General features: G+C 34.7%; 1 non-coding gene across 1 annotated transcript; it reads right to left on the bottom strand.

Moving 5' to 3' along the window:
* Nucleotides 1–13,332: 13,332 nt before the first annotated feature.
* On the bottom strand, nucleotides 13,333–13,492 carry LOC137765582 (U1 spliceosomal RNA). Its single transcript, XR_011074228.1, has one exon. It is a non-coding gene; the product is annotated as a U1 spliceosomal RNA (small nuclear RNA).
* Between the last annotated feature and the right edge of the window lie 6,506 nt (nucleotides 13,493–19,998).

Raw genomic sequence — 19,998 nt, 5'->3', positions numbered from 1 at the left:
TTATCTGATTCCATGCATGTTCCCATTCAATAAAGAAACATCCATTTCAAAATTTTGCTTCAAAGGCAAACTGTATTCCTTGTATATTCCTGTAGAACTTCTCAGAGTTTAACCCCATGTTAGACATTAAATGACAATAGCAGGTTCATGCAGAGGTAGAAAGAAAGAGTTAAAACAGAAGGCTTTGGTCTAGCATCAAAGTTAAATAACCAAAAATTTAAATTAACCTCAGTAGAAGACAAAAACTCAACAATAAAAAGGGAAAACACAAAAACAAACTGAACAATTCTAAACAATTCATGGCACGATACCCAGAACTCACTGAATGAAAGAATATTCAAAAACTCTTAATGGAATAGGTACTGTTATTTGTAAAGATGATTATATTCATGAAAAAAAATGTTCTTTAAAATTAAATTCCCATTTTGTTTAGGACACAGCACGTAATGGGTTAAAACAATCTCACCTTTTCAACAAGGACAGCTAGACATATTTTGACAGCACCAAGCAATCCCTTCACCCTCCTGAGTAAAAAAACATTGCTTGCATTGCTTTTCTTCCCAATAAATTACTTTTAAAATGATCAAACTGTGTCATATTATTTGTAAGGCTATTAAGAATAATATCTAAAGTACTTAAACTAATTATGCCTATTTTGTAAGATTAATTACCATTAATAATTTAACATATTTTATCATTTAAGTCAGTATCCGTTCTGATATTTAACTTTAGAGAGTGCACTGTATATGTACCACATAATTAGGGCTTATGTATCACATAATTAAGGCTAAATACTAGGAAATCAGGCTAATGAGACCAAATCAAACTGAATTATTTAAGCTTTTTTTCTTTAATTTTAGAGGTAGAATATTTAGTAATTAAACACTGATTTCATTTTCTTGAACTTGCATATGTCTCCTTTGTTTTTGAGGTCGTTGCTACAGAAGCCTTCAAAAATGTTGCTCTGAGAAGTGAGAAGTACTGTAATGAATAGAAGCAGGTGGTTTTAGTCTTTTTCTGTCTCGCCCTCCTTCCTCCTCCACTCTTTTGTTTCCTGGGGTCTTCATTGGTTTTTGTTGTTGTTGTTGTTGTTGTTGTTGTTGTTTTTCCAGGGTCCCAAGGATCTGTTGTCAAATGGGAACTTGCTCAACTTCCTGTCATTTTATAGTCCATGCTGTGTGGGGAATTAATAGCTATTGAACAAAAAAATATGATTCAGGATTTCAAATTTTATGAAGAAATACTTTAGACAGAAAGACTTTTGTGTTCTTCTCAACACTTTACTCATTTATTCATTCACTTGTTTAATCATTCTTTGAACAGATGTTTGTGAATGGCTACTGTGTGTCAGACTGTTGTTATATAGCACAACTGGTGAGATTTTGGATATGTGACTCTGAAAAGTAACGAATCACACTGGAGGATGTCAACCCACAAATTTTCACTGAGGGTCTCCTGTGTTCCCAGGAGCTGGGATAGGTGCTAAGGATAGTGTGTTGAGTGAGAGCAACAAGATCTTTGCTCTCAGAGATGATGGTCTTGTTGGGAAGACACAAACACATCATTCAATAAGATGTCTTATGATGGAAGATGTGTAGGGTCATACACGGGATCTAATTTCAAGTAGGGGTCAAAGAAGGACTCCTGGAGGAGGTGTCATTTAAGGTAAGTCCTGAAGGATGGTGAGAAATCAGGTACACGAGTGTGTATGTGTGTGGGGATGGGAAATAGCTGATTAAAGTTAAATTACTGAAGACTGTTCCAGATAGAGGTAACAACACGTGTGAACACTGGAGGGAAGAGAGGACCATAACTTGATTCAGAAACAGTAACACATTCAGTATACCTGAAATGTAGCATTAAATGAGTCTGGAAAGGTCAATAAAACACAGAGCAGAAACTGAGGTCCTGTAGTTAGTTAATTGCTTTAAGTGGACAAACTTAAAACCTAATTGCTGATTCTAAAATCTCCATTATATCTGCTGATCCTCTGCCCAAGAAAACATAAAGAAGTTACTTAATTTGAAAAAAATCTTTATTTTATTAAAAAAATGATTTCTTAGAAAATGTCTCCTTTCAATAAATTTTAAAACGTCCATTTTCAGAAAAGCTACTGATGTATCTGTACACTTGTTTAGCTATGATCACAAGACATGATGTGTTTCAAGGAGATGGAAGGGAAGACTGACCCTCTTACTTCACCTCCAACTTGACTCCTCCCTGATAACCTATTTTTTTCTGTGTTAAAGTATCAATTGGATCCACACAATTAAATAGAGCAACTGGGTCACTTCTCATGTAGACAAACTACCTGCAGACAAGTTGTTTTTATCAGTTAATCTGGAAACCTCAACAGGTAGACCTATTGAACAATGCTTGACATATGCCCCGTGGTTATCTGGCATTATTCCCTGCTGGGAGAAGAGTGATTGGCAGTGCAGCCCTTATCCCTGGTCCACTCAGGTAGTTCCTTGTCAGCAGTTCAGCCCCTCTGAGATCTCTCTGCCTCACTCTGCTGTTCTCATTATCACTCAGCGATAGCAAGGCTTTGAGGAAATTAGAAGTAATCTCTCTTTTCAGAAGAGTCAGTAACCCTTATTTGGGACAAGACAATACACCACACCAATGGCAAGTTCTGAATCAGAACATGCTACTGGTTGATAGTGAAAATGTTGGAAAGGGTAAAGAATGACTTGAATACAAATTGGCATACTTTTTCTTACCCTATCCATTTATCACTGAAGAAATTTTAAGTAATTTTTACCAACATATTTTTGACATGTACTGGCTATTTCTCATGGCCTCAGAACTTACCATTACCTGGAATTGTTTTTCTTTTTTTTACTGGGGAAAGAAAATAAGACCATCATCACCACAATATTCATCTTCAGTAGCACAAAGTGGCATACACAATTTGGACCAGGAGACAAAATATAATAATACCTTACAGATGAATCTCTTTTTTTTCCAAAGTAGATTTGGGAGAAATTATGAATAGAAAAGATCTTAAACCTGAGTCAAGGAAATAGAGTTCTTCATTTATCACAGAAACAAACAGTACAGAAATGACATAATTTCCCATAATCTCCCTTGATCGAGTCAACCTATTTCACTCATTTTATTATACAGGCTCTTCAAATGTTTTAAATCTAGCCCATCACCTGTCAATTCATGCTTCATTATCCTGGTCCTCAGTGTCATTCAAGGTTGACTTCCTTTCAGATAGTCATTCATGTCCAGACAGGAGTCATGCATGCCATTTTCATCCCTACTGTCAAATCAAAACATGGTTTCCTATAATTGTATATTTTAGAAGTCATAGTGAGCTCAATTCTCTCTGCCAAAGAGAGGAAAGAACTAAAACTCTCTAGGAAAAGTGAACCTGCAGCCATTTTACATTTGCTGGGAGATTATGAATTAAGATACAGTGTTTGCGCCACTTTATAATCCCACGGAGTGCCACCAAAAGGGCCTTTAACCAATAGCAATCGGCGAACCCTGTCATGCAGTCCTTTTTAAGAGCATGGTTGTGGACAGAACAACAAAAATATCTATGAATTTCCCAGAGTAGAGCCATTGCTTTAGCCTGCTGCAGTTTCTCTGTGAACTTAAGTCTCTTTGACACAGAGGACAGGCTTCAAATTAAGCATTTCAGGTTCAGGATGGCATGGTCCATTCACTTTGCTACACGTGGGACAAAGGCTACTGTGACAGTCCTGTAAGGAGTAGCTACTCCAAACCCATACATTTTTCTAATCACATTATCACTGGCTACTGATATGGTTTCCGTCCCTTCTGCCACATTCATAGTCAAGGAAAGTAGTAGTCATAATGAAACAAAATGAACAAACATTTAAGTACCTACTATGAGCTATTACCCTTTACTCTTGACTTTAGCTCTGTCTGACCAGTTTAATTAACTCAAATGTACTCAAAAGAAAAGTGAGGATGGGAGAGGTTGTTCTTGAAAAATGTCACATCCATAATACATGGTAGAGTCTAAATAGAAACCAGGTCTTGGGGACTCCAAAGCTCATATTTTGTCCCTTTCACATTGTATTAACCTCCACATTTACAGAGGCAGAAACTGTGGCACATATTGGGTAAATGATTTAATTAAGGTCACATAACCTTCTGTGAGTTAGAGCTAGCACCAACACCTAAACTCGTGATTCCCAGCTCAGCTCTCTTCTGCACCAAATTCAACTAAAAAATGACAATAGATATTACAATAACAATCATCAATATTATTATCACCATTACTAATTGAAACCATACTTCTAATTCACATCAGAACTTCTGTGGGAGTACATTATTCCCTGTGGCCGCACTGTCTCATGCTTCCTTGAGTAACAGCATATTCAGCATGGACCACGTACTGGTTCAGTGAGAGAGAGGTATCACTAGAGTCAGAGCTCTGGAAGTCTTTACTTTCAGTATGTTAAGACTTAACGTTTTCAAATATAATTGTGTGTCTAAGGACGGACAAGTAGCCTATTTGATCTTTTCACTTCTCTGAGCTTTGCTAGGACTAGGTTCATTTCTAACCAGAAAGAAATAGAATACTTTCATTTGACTGACTGTCTTGATGAAATGTTGATGCCTTCTTTGTGCATTTTTTTCTTTTTTCTCTCTCTTTTTTTTTTTTTTTTTTTTTTAGAGAGGAACTATATCATTGATCAGATTTTCAAAAGGTTAGATTTTGTACTGCTTTGGACAATGAATCAGTTTAAGTTACATGATTTTACCAACCCACAATATGTGGAACATATAGAAACTATATGGAAATAGGGGCAGTCTGCATGTGTTTGCTCACTCGGCACAGTAGGTATAGTGCATATTCACCTAACCTTCTTCACATGGTGCTGTGCAAACTTTTCACTGAATTGGTTTTTTTAAAAAAAAACAGGCACTATTCCAACATTGAAGCACCATAGGAACATGGAAATGCCAGTGCACATTTCTATTTTTAACTAACCACTGATCCAAATTCAAACTGGAAAGAAAAAAACAGGATATTACCATGTAATGGCAATTCTCATGATGCTTGTTGCTTCATAACATCATTTGCAGATCAGGCACAAAGATTAATTTAGGACCCATTAATAGAAGAATTTTCAGAGGGATTTGAGCTCAAATTATACCAATCTGTTACTGTTCCAAAATAAACGCATCAGGTGGCATTTAAATGCAGGTGGTTAACCGTTTTATCAGTGCAGATATTTAAGTTATTAGAAATATAATTAGAAAAATTAAATTAAACACACAATGTAGATTCTAATTCTACATTAAGAATTAGAATGTAGAATTATGTCCTTAGCATTATGCTATTGCTATTGTAAATTATAAAATGTGCCTAAATTGCACAGGTTTGTTTCTAAGTGATAGCTGAACTCAGATAATTAAGTTGTTAACCATGAACTTCAGTGGTCAACATGGTTATATATCTTTGTCTTATGTCTGCTCCTCCTTCTTGTTTCCACAAATCTCAGGGGAGGCAGATGAATGGCACTTGGTTCTACCCAGCTACACAGTCGACTGATTAGACATAGCCCTGTACCACAGGTACACTCAATTATATGCCTTTCAGAGAGTCAAGCATTTCCTGAAGCTAAAAGTGTTGAATCTGTTGATTTCACACATTTTATACTAGGAGAAAACTGTGATCAAACATATTTAAACCTTCAATTTTATTTCATAACATACATTCTCCTTCTACTTAACACAGGAGGTAAGGAGTTTATTGAGATTAAAAAGGGTAAATCAATTTGCTTCCAAATAATTAAGTCATTAAGAGCTGGACAATGACTTCAATTTTAGTAATTAAGTCATCTGTGTGTGGGAAAATGTGACATTAGATTTAAGGCCCAACTAAGTGTCCATCATAATACAACCTTATATGTAAATTTTAAGGTGTCACATAGAACAAATTCAGTAAAAGGGTAATGCCAAAATAATCATATTGGCTGTCATTATCCTCATAATAGAAAAGCACTTAGTAAGCACTGTTCTTAATGCTGTTTGTATGGTAAGAAAATTGCTCAGTGCTGAAGACAAGCCTGAAAGCGTTAACTGTAACTAGTAAATACACACTATATATAAAATAGGCCTTTCTATGGATTGAGCCCCAACATATGTTTATTGCTAACATTTTCTTTTATAATATGTATAATGAGCTGCATATCCTTTATATTTCTTTATCCACTCTGTTTCTAAATGATCATGGACAAAGGGATATTCAGTTACCTAAATTTATGCCTAGTGTAAGGCAGGCATGCATAGTCATTTAAATGCACAGTTATTTGATGGAACAAGACATAAATTACTCCCTTTTTAAAAATTAAAAATAATGATATATTCTACAGTTAGAAATCCAGTAGATCTCCCATACACACTAATCTTAATATCCTTGGTTTTAGCCAATGCTTCAAGAACCTCTTAAACATGCTAAAATCTCTAAGTTGGCATAGCATTTGAAATGGCAAAATAATATCTTTTAACAAGATAAATGAAGAAGCCTGGCAAGAATTGAGAAATCTTAGAAATCAAGGGATCTTTTCCACGATCTATTTCCTGACCAACACAATTGGCAAGTCCTTTTATTCCTAAACTTTATCATAAGCTAACCACTAAACATTTTCTGTCTATTTTGGCGTTAATTAAGGTAGATATAATTTCTGAACAAGTTCAGGAAAGTACTTCTTTCAAGCAGGGAAACTGCTTAAATTAATTAAGCTAATTAGGTTGATGAATAATTAAGGTAATTCTTTCACTCTTCCCACAATTCAATCTCTTCACCTCTTAGTCATAAGTCTCAAATGGTGGTATTAGAACTCCTAAATACAATCACACATTACACTTCTGTTTAATATTCTACATCACAATTAAGACTCAATTTTTTTTTTGTTTTTCTCTTAGTTTATAGCTTAAATAAGAATGGGCCTGGGGCTTCCCTGGTGGCGCAGTGGTTGAGAGTCCGCCTGCCAATGCAGGGGACACGGGTTCGAGCCGTGGTCTGGGAAGATCCCACATGCCGCGGAGCAACTAGGCCCGTGAGCCACAACTACTGAGCCTGCATGTCTGGAGCCTGTGCTCCGCAACAAGAGAGGCCATGACAGTGAGAGGCCCGCGCACCGCGATGAAGAGTGGCCCCCGCTTGCCGCAACTAGAGAAAGCCCTCGCACAGAAACGAAGACCCAACACAGCCAAAAAATAAATAAATAAAATTTAAAAACAAAAACAAAAACATTAAGAATTCAGAGATTGTAAATATGACAAAATTAAACTTAAAAAAAAAAAAAGAATGGGCCATCTCTCAAATATTGAGTATCTCTCTAATTAGGAAATGTAAATATCATAAATCAGAAATTAGTCTAGACAACAGAAGATTTTTAGATATTACAAATACTTTTAATAAGAACTCATTTCAAATAGAATGATAGGTCCATAAGCATGTATCTGTCATACTACAGGCTCTGCAAAATAGTATTTCATGCGATCCTTGAGCTACCCAAGGAGGTGTTTATATTATCATATTTTCATAGTTGCGTAATTGAAGACTCAAAGTTGTGAAAAGGCTTGCTCAAAATCATACAGCCTGAACATAGTGGAACTTGGATTTACCTGTTTCAAAGGAATTATTAAATCCTTTTAGCATTTGGCTTATTTTTGAAATGTGAACGTGATATTACTTCTCTAAATGTATGGAGTATATTTCTATAATCTGCATATTTCCAATGAGTTAGCCAACTGGTAAGAAATGAAAAATTGGTGAAAATACGATAGCAAAGAAAGATTAAACCGAATCAGTCAAGTGGTAATTTGTGTCTTTTGTATCCTAGACCCCTATCCTCCTGAACACAGTGTCAGTAGCTACCCATGTTGCATTTTAATTTAGGTGTAAAGTCATAAAATTGGATTTTAGAGAATAGAGATATTTTGCTATTTACATCTATGATCACAGACATAATTCTGTCAGTCAGTCATCTAACTTCAACTAACCTTTGTCATCCCCCTCACCACTAAGGGGCAATACAGCAGCACACATGTCACTATAATTAGCGTGCAGCAGCAATTTTCATTAGACCGATGATCTCCAATAAGATTTTCCCAAGGGCTGCATTCAGTTATATGTAATAGTTAGGTGGGCCACACATGTATTAGCATATAATTTGCACATGATTTGCATATGCATTTAAAGATTGCATCATATTTCTCTGACTGTTTCAAGTAAAAATGTAATTACTACAACACCGAAGGTTATGATTTCTATTTTTCTGTACTATCCCACCACATCTGACCCAGATGGCTTATGACAGAATAGCTCAGCAGAAAACTAGGAAAAGCTGGCCGGGGAGGGTCGGGGGTGAGGGGGCCGGCGGGGGCGGGGAATAGTCAGTAGAGGTGGTTAGGGTCAATAGAAATCTTTTTGGGGAGCACCAGTGATAACTACTGAGAGTACACTGCATTAGACAATTTGTCTCTTTTATAAGGATAAAGGAATAACTGCACACTGGGTGGACCTTCTAAGAAATGCCTTTCTAGTTACTGCTGATATCTTGTTGAGCATCTTTTTTTCAAACCTCATTACAGGCTAAATGGCAAATTATCTGCTATCACTTGGGAAATCTCAGTTACCTCTTAATTCTAATAGTGTCGTCACATAACAACTTTAACTGAGTTTTCTTCTAAACCTAATTACTCTCTGTTTTGAACACTAATTTTAAGTGAAGAGCTATTTCCCTTTAGTTTTTTATACATATGGACCAATCCTACACAACTGGAGAGCATACCCTCTTCCACTTAAAGAGCTTTCTGGTGTATTCGTATTTGGTTAGGTAGAGGAAAAGTTAAGAAAGGGAACAAGGTTTGTACAGGGAAACAATTGGAAAAGACTGGAACTAGGTACACACATAAACATATGGACACATATTTACTCACACATATTTTAATACATACTTGCTCTTGCATTTATGAAAAGAATAATTTCCTCTTCTCCATCTCTCTCTGTAATGAATTTAAAATCTACACCCATTTATGTAGAAAAAGGATCTTACGGCTGATTAGGCTGGTGCTAGACAATAGAGAGATAGATGATAGATAGATAGATAGATAGATAGATAGATAGATAGATAGATAGATAGATAGAGGATAGATAGATGATAGGTAGATAGTTGGATGGACAGGTGGATAAATGGATGACAGACAAATGATTATAAAACTATTGTGTTGAAAACATATACTTTAGTAAGAAATAGTTCTCTGTATGTTCAACCAGCATTTAATTTATGCTTTCCTGTTTCAGATGATCAGAATCATGTGGAGACAGAAAAGCAGAATTTTCTTTACCTACCTTTTGAACTTCTAGGGCCAGGCCAGTAATCAGTGGAAAGTCTTCAACCAATTTCTCAGTAACTGACTTGCCCAAGGTCACACAGGTTTTGGGTGATGGAGCCAGGACTTGTACTTATGTTTTTATAATTCCCTATTCTACTTTTAAAGTTATTATTGTTGTTATTGCATAATCTCATCTATATCTATAGTAAATAGACATCATCTCTGTTTTGTAAGCAGAACAGACTTAAGTAATTCTCAGTACCTTGGTCTTGTAGTTCATTGAACGTGTATGTTATCCAAATACTTAGCTAACATTCTCAACCATGACTAAGTAGAGAGAAGATAAAAAATCTGTTTTTCCCTTGTCTTCTTGTATTCAACTTGTTCTCTTGCATCAAATTCTACTATGATTTGGTACCATCAGTAACACATGTCTTTGATATATATCATTGTATCCCTGTACAATGACTATGCCAAGAATATAGTGAATTCTCAGTGAGTATTTTTTTATTAGATGAATAAACAAATGATAAATATTCAAGTACTATACAAGGTAATTTATTACCATAGGAAGCAGTCCATGATATATTAAGTTAAAATGTAGATTAGAAAACAGTTCTTTTAGAATGATCCCATTTTGATGGAAAAAATATATATGTCTTCATGGAAGAACAAATATTAATGTATTTACGTTTACCTATAGTGTGAAATTTTTTTCTTAATTTTGTTTTATTTTGGGGAAAAGAATGTATTTTTATAATAAAATAAGTGTTTTATGTTTGTTTTGTTTATTTTAAAAGTCTTCCCTTATACTACATTTCCATAGTACTTTCTAGAAAACATCTGGAATGCCTACATTACATTTAGTTTTCCAGTGTTGCAATTTGAAATGTGGCCTTAACCTTCTTACTCAAGAGCTTCGGCTTCTTATTTCATTTACTGTCCACTGTTATTTGTATAAAAGCTGTCTCTTCCTTTAAACTGAAAGTGTTTTAAAGACCAGAAACTGTATTTTATTTATTTCTGAGCTATCGCACCCCTACACCAATCCTAGAAATAAGCTTGCACACAGCCAGTGCCAAAAAATATGTAATAAATATTTGGTAAGTCATTCATCAAGTCCAAAGAACTTACATAGTTTTCATTTTAGGTAAGGTAATATCTCCACTGATTTTTTTTTTCATGAAGAATGAATACTTGGGCTCAATGGCAAACAAATTGGATTCATAATAACATTTTATATCAGAGCTAAACCCTGCATTGTTTATGCCACCCAAAGTTACCCTTTCCGGGATAATCCATGAACTGGGGGTTTTTCTATTCCAATATACTAATTTTTTTTAAATTTCGGAATACCGTGTAAGCTACACACCTGACAAGATCACATGTGTTCGTAGGCCAATGTGCAGTAACAGTTTAACCTTCCAAGTAACAATTGTGATAATGCCTGAACCCAGAGGAATATCTCTAATTCTAGATACTTCAGGCACCATAGCAGAGGTGGAAAAAATATTCTAAGCCAGTTGGATCTGTAAGTACTTTGTGCTATATTTACCGAATAGATGCTTTGGGGTAGCAAAAGCTCAATTAATAGTCAATCTCAATTAATAGTCTTCATGATTCAGTGTTTGCTTCAGCTCTTGTGGCTTAGCAACTTTGGTGCTAAACAAATGTGTAATCACAGCAGTTAGTCTCAATTTTCCTTTAGCAGCAGAGCTAGTTTAATATTCTAAATTCTTGAAATTATAGAGTAGTATAAAAAGGAGTAGAAGGCTATGTAAACTGGAACTACAGAATAACTCTTTAAACAAGGTCAAAGCATATCACCATTATTCTATTTCAATCATTCATGTGGTATTTATTATTGTAATTAACTTACCAAGAATATATAATATAGTACAAATTTCAGTAAACAACAAGCATTAGCTGCTTGTGAGACTGTTTTGAGAAATAGCTTTTCAGTAAATTCACGTGGAAAAAAATAAATTTTAAAATACAAACTTTGAAGTACCATTTCTACTTTTGGCAGACTCTGTTTCAATTACCTATAAGTCTAGGTAATTCATATAAATTTCTCTCCTTCATTAATATTGAGCACCTGAGAAAAATCATATAAGGCTTTCAGAAACCAGATATTCGCTAGATAAATAGCAAAATGAAATGATTATTATTCATGATACCAGCTGGCCTCTTTAGATACATACCTAAGACTGTGGGTGTGTAAATCCACCATGTTTAACTGAGTACATCAGCACTGAAGATTGAATTACCCACAACCCAGGGATAGAAATAATTATATTATAGCTCATTTCAGACCATGTAGTTCTCTATTAGTAATTGTATTGGGCTATTGAGGCACAATCATTAGAGACATAAAATGGTCATTTTGCATATTAGTAGTAAAAGAAAAAACCGTAAACCTTTAAGGAGAATTCATAAAATACGTACTTTTGACTCACAGTTAAAACATTGATTAAATTGCACACTACAAAAGAAGGCATTAAAAAATAAGAGGCATCACCAAGGAGGCCTACTACCTACAACCACCTTAACTTTTTACAAGTATCCAGTCACCAATAACGTAACATGCACAGGACTTAGAAACACGCATTTTATTAAATGCACCTAGAAAATGGAGACGTTCTCCATCAAACTGCTAAATGTTCTGACTGAAGAACAACCTGACAGCCAAGGCGCAACCCTGAGCTGGTAGAGATGGAGGGCGCTGCTAGTAGTCTATGGCTCAATTTTTTCTTAAAAAAACTTCAGAGACTTCTAAATAACATTACCGTGTTATGGACTTTGTATAATAAATATCCTTATTATAATTATTCAAAGAAAAACTTATCTAATTGGACAATTTTAAAGCCTACGTATTGTTTTGTGTTACTCTAACTGTCTTTAAACCTTGGATTTACATTGTATTATTTTGTTTCCCTGTAAACCTACAAATATAGGTAGATGCTTCACATGTATTAACTTGCTTACTCCTCACAACACAGTGTTGTGAGATCTGTAATTCATCCCATTTAAAGTAGAGAAAACTAAAGCACAAAAAAGCATAGACATTTGCCTAATGTCACACAGCTAGGAAGTAGCAAATCTGGGATTCATAACCAGATATTCTGGCTCCAGGGCCCATATGTTTACTTTTATCAGTTCCAAAGTTCACTTTCAACATAGTTAAAGAAATCACTTCTTACTTTTACTTATGAAAGTTTAAATATTAAAATGTTTAATGTGTTCTTTTGTCCTCAAAAGAAAATTGAGACAATGTAAGAAGGCCGGTGAATCGTGGCTTTATCAATCACCCCCCAAAACCCTCACCCTTTCCTCATCCAACATTTTAAGTGGTGACTATGTTGAAGTGAGTTAATAAAATTGGTCACTTCTTTTTTAAGCTAAAAGAAATAAAAACGATGTGTGGTCCATTGAATAACCATCTTTTTTTTTTTGCAAATGCTCTCCCAACACGCATTGAAAGTTAAATATGAACTCTATAAAAATTCGCAGTGGCAATGCCACTAAACAGAAAAAAGAGGCAAAATTAATTATACCACCTATCCTTTAGGCGAATTGGTTCTTAACATTGAAATATTAATCATGTGAGCTACCTCCACAAACTGTAAACACATCTTGGAATCACAGTAAGACTTAGGCAGTACTTGCACTGTAGGAATGGTATCTTTGAAAAATCAAAGTATGAGCCAATACGAGCATGAACATGGCAACTGACTCCTAGAAAGCATGGTACAAGAGCTGAGCCCTGGCCACGTGTCAATTTCCTACAGTGAGTTCCAGAGTTGTCTACTGTGGACATATACAGAACAGACAATCACATATATCATATAATTCCAGAAATACAGAAAAGAGTTTCATGGCCCTTTTGGTTCCTCTTAAATAAAGTCATTGATGTTACTTTCAGGTTGACCTATCCAATGCCTGCTCTTATCCTGACCAGATTTAGACTCAGTTAACTTTTAATAAGTACTATTTTTTAAGTCTGAACGCAGTCCCCCACTACCACAAATTATGCAGTCGAGTCTCCCACATTTGGGGAAATTGTAGGGGTCAGCACATCTGGAGTGCAATGGATAAGCCTTGCCCTGGGAAAACCATCTTCATGATCACAGTATCTCCCCTGCCAGGTAATTACAAATACCTACTATTTTTAATAATAGACATTAGATCAGGAGTTTTAGCAATATGATTTCACGATTATCCCCAGTTTTACAAGGGAGGAAACTGAGGCTCAGAGAAATTGAAGAACCTGGCTCTGGAATGGCCAGGCAGCCAGGAAATGGCAAAGCTAGCCCACAAACTCACATCTGCAGACTTTGTAATATAAAAGAATTTTAAAAGAGACATCATCTGAAACTAGCTCTGCTTTCAAAGGGCCACCATATTCTGGACTGACCCTAACTCTAGCAAAGAGGGCCTTATTTTTACAGTAGTGCTTGGGTCTGAGTTTTTCTGCCAATAATCCCTTGCCCTCAGCCTCAGGCCACTTAGCTAGGGCCCTAATCCCTGTTTAGCTTCATCCAGCCTTCTTTTCAAGAGGGCACATTTCTGTTGTCTCTTCCTAGACACTACCCAGGTCCTGTTAAGTTCCTCCTGATTTCAGCAACTGCCTGACGCTTGGCCTAATCCTCTCTAACCTGATTCCCAGAAGAAGGGGCAGTGGGAGCAATGTTTAGGAGTAGAATGACAAGGGAGGAACAGATTTTAACTATTTCATAGTTAAATCAGACTAAATCTAGATAAGGAAATAAACATGCTTGTTATTTGGGTAGAGCTTGGTAGAGTACAAACTACATTCTTTGTAAGAGTTTAGCTTTAAAATTATCTCCATTTGATAGATAAGGAAACAGCCTCATGGAGAATTCAATGGCTTAATGTAAGATTGTTTGGCTTATAAAGGCAGAAATTCTGGACTATTCTTAGCCATTGCCATCCAATCTGAAATCTTAAATCATAAATCTACTTTTTAAAATATATTAGGTTAACTTTAGTTTATCCATAAATATTCATGGTGGTGCTTTCAATCAGATTAAATAAATAACATTGCAATATTTAAAAATGATACCTAAAAAAGCACTCAGGTTATGTTCTCAGTGTCTAGTACTTGCGGGAGAACTCTTCAAATGCAAAAATACTCCTATTGGCTTTTTATTTTCAGAGAATATGTGGATCTCAAATAGGCTGCATTTGCATTCTGGAGAAAATTTTGAGAGTCAATTTCTACCGCGTTTAACAAAGCTGATCTTGTGCGCTCTTCGTCATCACTACAGAGGGCAGCAACAGACAGCAGAGCGCCTTAGCACCACAGAGGAAACGTTAAAAGTTCCTAGTAAACAAGAGGGTTAAAGACAAAGTCATGCTTAAATCACTCCAAATTTTCTTTTGCCTTTATGCTATTTAAAATTAATCACATCTATAAACTCTCATATAAGTTAGCAGGCAAATGGATATGGAAAGTACCAGGAAAGACTACATTTTTTTCAAAAGTTGAATCTAAGACATTTTGTAATTCTGCCCAAACCAGCGTTAAAAAATAAACATAGACTATGTGTCATGTAATACTGCAACAAGTGAAATTTAGTCTGCTTTTCTACTGGTTATTTTTTTACTCATTGTTTTCTTTAAATCTCTGTCTTAGCAAGTGAAAGTATTTTGCATAAAATATTTACTATCTTTATAAAAGATATTTTTTAAAATGTATCCAAATGTGTTTTCAGTATGTAAGAACTTTAGAAGCCATGGTTTTACAATAGAAAGATTTACCTGCAAAGTGCCTTCCGGACAGAAATGATTGGAAATAGCAGTCTGCAAGGATGAGGACATAGTACTTGCTCCTTAGCTTGGTTGCATAGACCTACAACTGACTGTACATGCAAAGGAGGGCAGCAAAGGTCTTATGATCAAAAGGGAAGAAATGACTGACAACACAGAGCTAGTTCAAAGGAACTAATGGAATAATTAGTCCCAAAAAGACCAAAAAGACTGAAGAATTCATGATGTCATAAAAAGCAGAGCTACTTAAATTGGGTTAGAAAATAAAAATGACATGAACATTGTAAATATTCACAGATCACATCATTGACGTGTAATGTGCCGTTAAATGATGTCAAATTAAAGGGGAAATTACATGTGTTAGAACTAGGACGAATAAAGAGAAGACATTTAAAGATACATGGTCCTTCAAGTGAAAATTCCTAACATATATTACACAGATGATCATCACCAGACAGTGAAACTGGGTGAATGAGATGTAAAATAAAATATGAGGGAAAAGATACTGGTTAAAAACAACTCATTTTCCGATATTATAAATGATAGTGAACTTTAGATTTCAGAGGAGCTATTTTGGGAATTTGTTTTATACAAAGCAAACCCAAATATGGTTATAGTAAATAACTGATAATGCCATTAAACTCTTAAAATCTTAGCATCAGCCCTAAGTATTGAATTAGTAGTATGTAAATTTGTCAGAAAAGGAAAGAGTCTCTAGGTCTATTTTAATTTTCATATGCTCAGTTTTCTCTATGTTGTTTGAATCATTTCAGTGATTTTGCACTTGTTTTGAAACTTATATAAGTGATAAAAAGAGAAATAACAAGAACACTGCAGCAAGGTAAGTGTAACATTTGCCTTCTTCCTGGGTCTTGCTAATATCTCTTGTTGACACTTACATTATTAACACATAACTAACCTGAATTTGACATACAATTCAAATACTTCCAAAATGTATAAAGACACTTGAATAACTTCGTGGCAACATACAAATGTTTAGCAAAGCAACATTTCCATTCCAGACACATTTCATTTTTGACAAATACTTTAGAAAGTATTAAAAATCATTCACCTTTTAACTGACTTACTCTTTCCATTTGTCTATTTTTACTGTCAGTAAGTTCAGCTTTACCGGAATCTTCTGTCATATTAATGAGATACCAAGTACCATTTTTTACTGAGGCTTATTGTTAGTAATAGTCAGCATATCGTACTGTAGCCTTAGTACCTCAAATTAACACAAGAAGCAAAGCCCAGATTAACAGCAGATCTTATACTCCTTCAAACTGACCACATATATTAATACTTAAAATGTACTGTCAGTGATCAACAGGACTTTTCTCCATTTTCAAAAGTTCCATGGGTTTCCTTATGGTATGTCTGAAAAGGCAAATGAGTTAAGAAAAAAAAGGTAACCCAGGTTTCAATGAAATATTCACGAGAGTGCTTTATCAACAGACACAATCTCCAGTTTTAAAAGAGTTTATTTAAGCATTTCACCAAACACATGGAACTTGAACCGGCTACTTATATTCCCCACAAAGGAAGAACAAACTTTCCAAAAATATGGCAAGCCGTGGTTGTTTGTGAAATGGTGGAGTGTTTTTCTCCCTCTCTCATCTGTGGTTCTACTGATAACTGTAAAATAAATTTTCATTCCTCAGAAGGCAAAATAAAACTCTGGAGCAGAGGGGGAGAGTGCTTCTATTGTGATACAGCTAATTAATTCATAGATGGAAAAATAGGAAGCGTAAATCCTTAAATATTCATATCGGCATATAAAATGCCCAGCTTTTTTTTCAGCCTTAGACCAAGGATATCAATCCTTTACTTCTACACCTATATGAAATAACAGAGAAAAAGGAAAATAGATTATTTCCTCCTTGTTGTAGGAAAAAGGGAGAAAATCTACTGTGAACCAGGTTTTGTGCTGGTCACTTTTTACATGTCACTATTTTGGTCCTCATAATAGTGCAGAAATAGGGTCAGAGAAATTAAGAATATTCAAGATCAGTCATACAATAAGCTAATTATAAAAATGAGACTTCAAGCCCATTTTACCTGACTTCAAAGTTGATAATCTTTCTCTAATAGACTTACCAAAATCTCATATTCTATAACCATTATGCATACAAGTGAATTTTACAAAAAAATAGAATAACTGATCTGATTTGGGAATAAAATTTTGGCCCTGACCTGCAAAACTACTACTTTATGGAAATCTAGCAGTGTCTATGGTTAAGAGTACAGAAATTGGGAGCTACACTACTTAAAATTTCTCTCTTTACTGTCAATCAGCTCTTTGTCCTTGAGTAAGTTACTTATACTCTCTGCCACAATTTTCATCTGTAAAATTGGAATAATAATAACAATACTGCATAGGGTTGTTCTGAGAATTAAAGCAACTACTTATACAAAGAATTTAGAGCAATCCTTAGCACAAAGTAAGTGAATTGTAGGTCATTTTAAGCAGTATCAATCTACAATTGAAAGAATTAATGACATTTCATTAACACTTCTCACAAATAGAAGAGAAACTAAAGTTGCAACTGCTGTGTGGAATTTAAGAATCTTAATTTTGGGTGGGATATATTCAAAAAGACCATTGATAAGAAAAGTGGGGAAGAAATACAGAAGCAAAGTTGAAAATGCCAGAGAATGTAGATCAAATGAATGATTGGATTTGAAATAACACATTATTTAGAATTAATCATAGACAATTAAATATGCATTAACTTCTCAGTACACTAAAGAAGAGAAAAATTCCGACTAGGTTTGAATTTCTGAAACAGTAAATTACAACCCTAATTTTGCTTTCCTAGAACCAACTTAAATTATCTGAATATACTAGTTTGATTTTATTTTGAAGGGGGAAGCTTAAAAGATTGGATTCTCCATTCAATCCCGCTCCTAGGTTGGAAAGGGGAAAGAAAGGAAGGGAAATTCACTCTGGTAATGGTTAATTTTTTCAAAGTGTTCTGAACATTTTAGATAATCAGTGTAGACTATGCCAGTGTGGAAGCTTTTGAAGGATTAATAAATCTGTTCTGAAGATTCCTACTGCAAATGTGGCAGGTGGGAAGGGTATATATGGCCTAAGGTAAAACGCTTGACAAGACAGAGGGTATCTGGATTCTGAATTGGCCTAGGCTATGACAAGTGATTGTAAATTTCCTTTTGCAGTCTATAATCTTGTCAGAAACTAATGCAATTCTCTCTGTTGCAATTTTCATTAATATTTAGACTAGCTTTAATGTAGAAAATGGACTGAATACTGGGTATAAACTATTTTATTGACTCAACAAGTAGATAGCTTTGTAGTTCTACCAACATTTCTAAGCCAGCTGCAATGATTACAAAGCTAATAGAATACAAATAATTTTTATATGCATACTCTTATTTGCATTCTCTGAAGGTTATTTTCTGAGTTACATTAAATTTCAAAGAAAAACAGTCCTGTAACATATGAGAATGTTCCCACATTTTAACATGTATATCAATAACTAATGAATCTAAATGGTGGTCAATAAAGAAATCAATCTATGAAGAATAATATTATCATATTGTATAAGTGAATTAATCTTATCTAGACATAATGTGAGGAGTATAACTTAATGAATATTTTCTTTTTAATGAATATAGACACTCACAGTAGAGGAAATGCTCATAAACATGTGGACTTACTCTACAACATTGGGAAAAAGCTAATAAAGCTAGGATATCAACCATAAAAAGTAATTTTCCAATCATTTTCTTATCATCTGGAAAAAATGCAATGAGAATAAGAAATACGCACATTTGTTCTAAAGTATGCCAACCCCACTCCAGGAATAAATTTACTCATAGGGGATTAATATATAGTCCATTTCCTCCTAATATCAAGAATAAAAATTCCAAATAATAAAAATATTTGAATATTTTTCTCAAGGTCTTTTATAAATCTTATTACTGATTCCTTGCCTCCATATTATCCTCATGACACTCTATCTTTGGAAATGTTAGCATGGATTTATGTAAATTGATTGAATAGAGTTCCAGCCAAATAGAACAATTTTTATATAAACATACACAAAACAGAAAGTAAATCAAGCAATAGGTCTTTATTTGTAACAATTTATATTATTTGAGCTAAGAGCTATTTCTAAATGTATATTCAGTTCTCAGGCAAAATAATGTGTAATTTTTTCTCATTGAAGATGAAAGAAATTCAATGATATCAGAAATTATTTAACAAAAGAAAGTGTTTAGTCTAGAGTTTTGAAAGCAAAGAAGGATGCAATAGCATTTGACAAGGACTCCTAATGAGGGAGTAGGGATTTTTTTCTGACAGATTAACACCAGAGCTACAGAGAGGAAAGTTTCAGTTCACCATAAGGAAAAATTTTACAAAGTTGGCACAGAATGGCCTCAAACACATTAAATCTGACACAGTGTTTAAAATTTTATTATAAGAATCAAAATCCTAAAATGGAGAAAACAATTAGAAATTGAAACCCCACTCTAATAGGGTATTTTGGAAGAATAAATGTAGACTAACTCTACTAAACCATAGCCAGGCTCTCACTACTTCTCAGGATTCGTTTTACATTGTGCGTGTGTGCATGTGTGTGTGTGTGTGTGTGTGTGTGTGTGTGTGTGTGTGTGTGAGAGAGAGAGAGAGAGAGAGAGAGATTTCATTATATTTCCCAGTTGGAACTCTGAAACAATTTCCACGTTGCTCAAAAGAATAGCCCACTTTTGCAAATTGCCTTGGCTACCATTTCATGAGAAGATGGAGTTTATCTGCTGTGAGCACCCCCTTCTACTTCAGAACCTCAACTTTTCCCCCTTGCCTTTAGTCTCTGTCTTTGTTCAAGAAAGTGATGCTTC

This window comes from Eschrichtius robustus, chromosome 5 (genome assembly GCF_028021215.1).
Source record: "Eschrichtius robustus isolate mEscRob2 chromosome 5, mEscRob2.pri, whole genome shotgun sequence".
Taxonomy (NCBI): domain Eukaryota; kingdom Metazoa; phylum Chordata; class Mammalia; order Artiodactyla; family Eschrichtiidae; genus Eschrichtius; species Eschrichtius robustus.
The sequence above is the reverse complement of the archived record's forward strand: the minus strand, read 5'-3'. Positions and strand labels throughout refer to the sequence as shown.